We start from the raw sequence: 6,712 nt of genomic DNA on the forward strand, positions 1-6,712 counted from the left end.
TACAAAAACAGACTGGGCAGAATAATATTTACTTTCATTACATATTCTTTATATTGTTGTGGGTGATTCTCCTCCAAATCTCATACTTGCAGCAGTTTTTATGTTTTAATTCAGTGCTACAATTTTTCCAGAGCTTTTTTTCTGAAACAAATTTTTAGTGGACTTTCTTCTAATGTGCTGATCATTTTTGAAACTCATTCACAAATGTAGGATCCCAAAAAACATACAAGACACTTGCTTCCTTTCTCGCTTGTCAAATCTTTATAAAAGTCTGAAATGTGTTCACTGGCATGTTTTGGAGGCCTTACAGTTTTTTAATCACTGTAGGGTGTCTTTTTTCAAAAAGTCGATGGCACTTTTATGATGATTAGTGATCGAGTGCTCATACAATTGTTGGCATCCCTCAAAAATACCTGTCCCATGTAACAGCATTTGCCACAGCGTATCAAATGATCACGATACATACAGCAAATTTCACATTTGAATGTCAAGTTTGGAGTGTAGGTTTGAGCAGTGAATTGGGGAACTGGAATAGATGCTTGTAAGTACTCTAACGATTCACTGGCTACATCGCCAATGAATATTGGACAAAGACCCACAAAGAATGCATTGATCCTGGTTTGAGGAAATCTGAGGTGGATTTGGCACTTAAAAGAATAGATTTCAACTTCTGGTCTTTTACCTCTGTTGTTGGATATTTGAATCAAGTAGTCTTCAAATGTCTTATGATTACAGGATTTCAAATTGGATGGTGTAATAGTTTTGAAATTTTTGGTAAAATCTTGAAAAGGTTAAATTGTCATAATAGAGGACTCTTTTGATGGTTTTTCTGAAAGAAAATAACTTTTCAGTGAATTCAAATTCTTTATCATTTGAATCTTTATTACCTATGGAATAATATTGAAAAATGTCTTTTTGTTTAGTTTCTTTTTTCATGTGAATCATCTCCTCAGAGTTCAAACAACATCAGATCATCAGTATTGATCGATGAAGTGTTTAAGCTTTCAGAATCAAGGATTCAAAATAAGAGTCTTCTATACCACTAACTGCACCACAAGCTTGATTCAAAGAATCCTCAAAAGCAACTTCACAAACATTAGTCTCAACAGCTGTACCACTACTAACATTAATCTCGCCTATCGGGTTAGAGACCTCGGTCTCATAAACTGACTCATTAAGTACAACAAACTTGCCATCTTCTTTATAGACATAGTCACTTTGATAATCACACGCTGTGAGTATTGCTTCTTTTTGGTGGATGTTTGCTCCAAGAACTGCGTGACTATCATCTGTTTCAAGGTCTGAGTTGCAATGTTGGGAATTTGTTGCATCGAGTTCATCAACATGTTGGCCAAGAAGTTCACCACTTGAATTATCTTCAGTTAAAGGGGTACTCTCAATAGACTCGCCATCTACTTCATTGACTACATTTGAATTGAAAGCCTCACCAGCCTTAACAACTACATTAGAAACCTTTCCTTCAACATGACAGGTCACTTCTTTTAATCTGATCCCTGATATGGTGGTACTTCTCTTTCCCCTAACCCTTCTTACTTACATTCAATTCTAATCCCTTTTTATAAAGAATATCCTTCAATATCTCAGAAAAATCATGTTCCTCGATTGATTCTGTGACACTCGCGCAAAATTCTCAAAACTTTTCATCAAGTATTTCAATTTTACATGTTTTTCACCACCACTTTCTGCTACAACATTGATTTCACACCACTTCTCTACTTGAGATATGTCCATCATGATCTAAATAAAGGATAAGAAACTTTACTTGCTGTGCAACTAGGCTACTTATACTGATCACGTTTTTCATATCAACTTTAGCTACTGAGAAGAATGTATACATTAAATCCACCAAAATAAACATGAATATCCTAGTTCAGCACCAAGTGTTTTCGACAAAAAATAAGCTACTTTATGAATCTTTTCAATCAGCAGTGAAAGAAAAGAACAAATTTCTTAAATACCCTAGGCTAGCCAGCCTATGTATGCAAAAAAGGACAAGTAATATGGGTCAAAGTTATGTTACCTAGAGTGGGTTAAATTTTGCAAGTTTTCGCCATTTCGAAATATAGTCCATGCAAAAATTTAAAATCATCATTTTTGCAAAAAAAAACAAAAAAAACCACAAATAAAAAGGAAAGAAATTGGGTGAACAAATAGCAGCCCAGGCAGGCCCAGGCCAAAATTTTAGATTTATGAGAAAAACAACGCACTTTGGGTGACAAGTTTATAACTAAACCAATTCAACCAAAATTAAATTTCTTTTTGAAAATTTTCTAATCTCAAGCTTTTAATCAGGCAGGCCACATTTTAGAAAAGTAGGACAGTGTTTATTCCACAGCCAGCCACTTTTTAAATGTCAAATATCATTTTCATTATAATTATTATTGTTCGTTGGTGGCCAAAAAAAGAAATTCATAAAAATGTTTAAATAAAATGAGTCTTATATAGCAAAGCTATATCTAAAATTAAATCCTATTCTAAATATTGATAGCAGTAGTCTTGCATGTTTGCGAGTAACCACTGAGAGTGGGCAAAGGGATAACAAACCAACCTCTTAAAAATGGCACCCACCTCTTTTAGTTCAGCCCCCTTCTTGAAAATTAAAATTCCTCAACACCCCCCTTTTCTGACTTTTCACGCACTAACTCGTACAATCTCTAAGTATATTCCAAAGGATATTAAAATGAGAAATGCAATAACATGAATTTGGTCAGAAACTAATTTTTAACAGATACAGTAAATATGAAAAGTAACAGATCCTATTGAAAATAAGTAGAATATCTTTAGCAAATTTCCAAATCTTACAAGCCCCCCTACTAAAAAAATCACTAGCTCTTTTTGCCCAAGCAACCCATCTTATTTGAAATTTTCACAAGCCCCCTTCTTTTAAATTCAGTAAAATTTAATTTTGACTTTAAAAAGATACACACTACCCTATAAGCTTAGTTGCAAACAAACTTGGTAAAAACAAGCTTGCCTTTGCCAAAGACTTTTTGTATTCCCAAGGCAATAAAATTATTTTGTTATCCAGTGTTATCAAAGGCAAAAATAAGATCTACGTTATTCCAAAGAGCAATTAAAAATGAGTAACTTTTTCTCTTTGTTTGGAACTGTTTGGAACGCACTATTTTTTCAGAACAATAAAAATGACATTGTCATAGGAAATACAACAGCCTGATTGGATGCGACAAAACGAGCCGCAACAAGAGTTGTTTACAATCAGAAAATAGAATAAAGGTTGTAAAAAAAGAAAAAACAATTTTCTTTAAAATAGGTGTTTTGATTTTTCTGTGCCTTTTCCAGGCCTTTTCTGCAACTGGATAACCTTGGCAAAAACTCAATCTTTGCTTAAATTTTGAAATTCAATCCTAATTTTTGTACATAAGCCATGCGAATCCAGACAAAAGTTTCATGTCCTAGGTTCTTATTAACAGAAAAAGCCAATTCCGAGGTTAATTCTTTGTTTTAATAGTTCCAAACTAATTAAAAACAGAGCCTGGGTTGATTAATTTGTTCTTAAAACTGAATTCAAATTTAATCTTTGAAATAATGGAAATGGTAGCAGCTCAAACCCTGAAAATCTGCCTGCTCTGGGATCAAAGCAACATATCAGCTAACCAACTCTGTCTGCTACTGACTCACTAAATATATTGGTAAATAGCCCAACCCCCTAAATTTTGATTCAAAAACACTTGATTTTTCATGGAAAATATGATTATGTCAGTGTTAAAGTTTGTCGTCAATAATGTCAGTAGTCAAATCAAGAACTCTTTGCAGTATACATCTGAAGCCCCAAGTTATAACCCGACCACACTGGCATCTAACGATGAGATGGGCAGCTAAGATAACCCAAAACTAAATATACTGGTTTTTTAGTGCCAAATAGCCCAACCCCCTAAATTTTGATTCAAAAACACTTGATTTTTCATGGAAATTATGATTATGTCAGTTAAGTTGTCGCCAATAATGTCAGTAGTCAAACCAAGAACTCTTTGCAGTATACGCCTGAAGCCCCAGGTTATAATCCGACCACACTGGCATCTGACGATGAGATGGGCAGCTAAGATAACCCAAAACTAAATATACTGGTTTTTGAATGCCAAATAACCCAACCCCCTAAACTTTGATATGAAAACACTTGATTTTTTAATAGAAAATATGATATGTCATTGTTAAAGTTTGTCGTCAATAATGTCAGTAGTCAAACCAAGATCTCTTTGCAGTATACGTCTGAAGCCCCAGGTTATAATCCGACCACACTGGCATCTAACGATGAGATGGGCAGCTAAGATAACCCAAAACTAAATATACTGGTTTTTGAGTGCCAAATAGCCCAACCCCCTAAGTAAATTTTGATTTGAAAACACTTGATTTTGCATGGAAAATATGATTATGTCAGTTAAGTTGTCGTCAAAAATGTCAGTAGTCAAACCAAGATCTATTTGCAGTATACGCCTGAAGCCCCAGGTTATAATCCGACCACACTGGCATCTGACGATGAGATGGGCAGCTAAGATAACCCAGAACTAAATATACTGGTTTTTGAGTGCCAAATAACCCAACCCCCTAAATTTTGATATGAAAACACTTGATTTTTTAATAGAAAATATGATTCTGTCAGTGTTAAGTTTGTCGTCAATAATGTCAGTAGTCAAATCAAGAACTCTTTGCAGTATACGTCTGAAGCCCCAGGTTATAATCCGACCACACTGGCATCTAACGATGAGATGGGCAGGTAAGATAACCCAAAACTAAATATACTGGTTTTTGAGTGCCAAATAGCCTAACCCCCTAAATTTTGATTTGAAAACACTTGATTTTGCATGGAAAATATGATTATGTCAGTTAAGTTTGTTGTCAATAATGTCAGTAGTCAAACCAAGATCTATTTGCAGTATACGTCTGAAGCCCCAGGTTATAATCCGACCACACTGGCATCTGACGATGAGATGGGCAGCTAAGATAACCCAAAACTAAATATACTGGTTTTTGAGTGCCAAATAGCCCAACCCTCTAAATTTTGATTCGAAAACACTTGATTTTTCATGGAAAATATGATTATGCCAGTGTTTAGTTTATCATAAAAAATGTCAGTAGTCATATATTATCAAAACTAGAGTACTGTACGTGTTAAAGTTTGTCCAGGCTACATTTTTTTGTGGTTGGCTGGATCATTGTTAGTCTTTGGTAGGTCAAACAAAACTGGTAAGACATAACCAGTGTCAGATATGACACCTCTATTCAACAAGTTTTCACTACATTTGTATACAAACGCGAAATTGCAAGGAACTTTTGATGTGGTTTGTTATGTTATATCACATCCAATCAGGTTTTGGTTCTTTCCCTGTCAAACAAACGAAAATTTGTTGCTTTTTGAGTGTTTTGATAAAATATCGCATTTTGATAAAATAGCGCTTTTTTAATTGACATTGGGAAGAACGTACATGTTTTTAATTTACCTTTGATCACAAAATATCTTATTGCCTTGAGAATACAAAACGTCTTCTGCAATGGCGAGCAAGTTTTTACCAAGCTCGTTTGCAACTAAGTATACATCATTTCAAAGTCAAAATCGTATTATTAGCCTTAGAACTTTCGCTAAAGTAAAGTATCGAAAGTAGACACATAAAAGTAGGTTTCAAACTTCAAAACTCCAGCTTTTAGCTCAACCATGAAATGTAGTAAACATGTACACTGGGTGTAGACTGAAAGAATATTACAATGTAAAGCTTCAGAAACATCAAATTACTTCTTATTAAAATATAGAAACTGTCACCTTTGTAGTCTTTTGCTGCTACTTGTCACTTGCTGTCTTTTTTTGTCATTTTTGTGCTTCTTCCAAAATTTCCAACTTCAACTCTCATCACGTGGAGCTCCATTTCACATGTCATCTCTTAATTTCCCGTCTGTACCGCGTTTAAACCGCGTTTAAACCGCGTTTTTGTGCGTTTTTCCCGCAGATCTCTGCGTTTTCCCGCAGATCCACGTGTTTTTCCCGCAGATCAGTTGGAAATCTTGCTCTCTCCTATGCCCAGTCGGACTCGATGATCTCTAATTACGTGTGAATCCTGTGTCGGACTTAGCTAGTCCAAATCTTCTGTAAAAAAATTATGATAGGAGCCGACTATCCGACTATCCCACAAAGGCAGTGTGTCCTATTTCCTGTTAGTCCAATCCAATGTCCTTATTATCTTTTTGAGGAATACAAAAAGATATTTTCTAGGGCAGGACGGACAGGGCGGGCAGGATGGATAGGGCGGGCAGAGGAAACGAACGGAATTTAGTCAGATTTTCGGTGAAAAGCAGATCAAAATTTCTAGGAGAAGGAATTTGAAATAGGCCTTCAGACATCGATGTACAGCAGCTCGACATTTCTAGGTAGAGAATTTTCATGTTTCCAGACCAGCAGATCAAGATTTCTAGGCTGATCATGCGTGTACAGCAGATATTTCGTCGAGGCCGCTCGCCGGATGCTTTCGTTTATAGGACCTCCACCGGGGTAGGTCCAAAAAGAACACGTACCATAGACATCATTTGATCACCAAGGTTAGCAGAACCAGATTTCAAACTTCGTATGGTTGTAATGCACAACTTTCGAACGTACATTAAGCTATTCATATTTTTCTTCATGCTAGCTTCTGATTGGTTACTTTCTAGAAAGGATGAAAGGGAATAAAAGCACGTTTTGTAGGGG

This window comes from Clytia hemisphaerica, unplaced genomic scaffold (genome assembly GCF_902728285.1).
Source record: "Clytia hemisphaerica strain Z4C2 unplaced genomic scaffold, Clytia hemisphaerica genome assembly, whole genome shotgun sequence".
NCBI lineage: Eukaryota > Metazoa > Cnidaria > Hydrozoa > Leptothecata > Clytiidae > Clytia > Clytia hemisphaerica.